A 1096-nucleotide genomic window follows, 5' to 3' on the forward strand; every position below is an offset into this window, starting at 1 on the left:
TTTTCAGGTTATTTCTCGAGTCAGAGTCGAAAGGAGAATGATTCTCAGACAGCGGAACCCAGCTTTATACCGAGCAGCGAGCGAGCGTTACTGTGATCGGCCAATCACAGACGAGCTCGTTCTAGCTTCCTGTCATCAGAACGCTTCCGTTTGGCGCCATTCGGCCTTTTCACAATAAAACAAGACCGCTCAAACTGGACTATTCTTCCATTTAACCGCCAGAATGTTTATAAGAGAAAGACTCATTGTGGATGAGTTACACAAAGAAAAACACCAGTCACACGTTCCCAAATATAAAATATTATAATACACTATATACATGTACAAATATGTGTTTAAAATATATTAGATTTAATAGATCATATTAATTAAAAGGCTGTAGGCTACTAAACAATACGTACATGATCTAAAAACGTATTTTCATGATGTGAAAATAAATGAGAGTGAAGCTTTTTTGTCTCATGTAGCCTGAATTTAATTTAATGTAGATAATTCAACTAAATAGTTTAACTGCTTCTGATCGTGCCTTTATTTTGAAGGTTAAACACAAACCTCACGTTCATCTGTTTCTGAACAGTGTTTTAGTTTCCCTCCACAAATGTAATCAGACATCTGTCCACCTCTAAAACAAGTTATATTTGTGTGTATTTCTTATATTAATTGAATATCTCCTCCTCAGTTCTTAGTACATTTCTTCAGATCATTCAGATGTAGAAGAAATGTGTTTTATATGGACATTGATCTTACTAACGTTTGTCTTTGTGAATATAGAAAGTGGTAAAAACATTTAATTCAGTTTATTCCCCTAAAATCAGCACAAACTGCCATCCAGTGACGTTACTAAATAAAATCAAATAACTGTAGAAAAAACCCATCAAATATTGTAAAAAGAAATCATCAAATTTATTAATAAAACAGAAAAAAAGGTGACTTAAGGAAGAAACCTTGCAACACAGAAAACATATTTTAGGTAATACGATAAAGAAAAACACAAACACTTTATTATCTGCTCTACATTAGTCTGATAGTGACGTGTTGGTCAGGAACCAGTCAGCTCCCTATTTCTTTTCTTTATAAGTTAAATCAATAATTATTA

Source organism: Morone saxatilis, unplaced genomic scaffold (genome assembly GCF_004916995.1).
Source record: "Morone saxatilis isolate NCDOM2014 unplaced genomic scaffold, NCSU_SB_2.0 Contig283, whole genome shotgun sequence".
In the NCBI taxonomy this organism is placed as follows: domain Eukaryota; kingdom Metazoa; phylum Chordata; class Actinopteri; family Moronidae; genus Morone; species Morone saxatilis.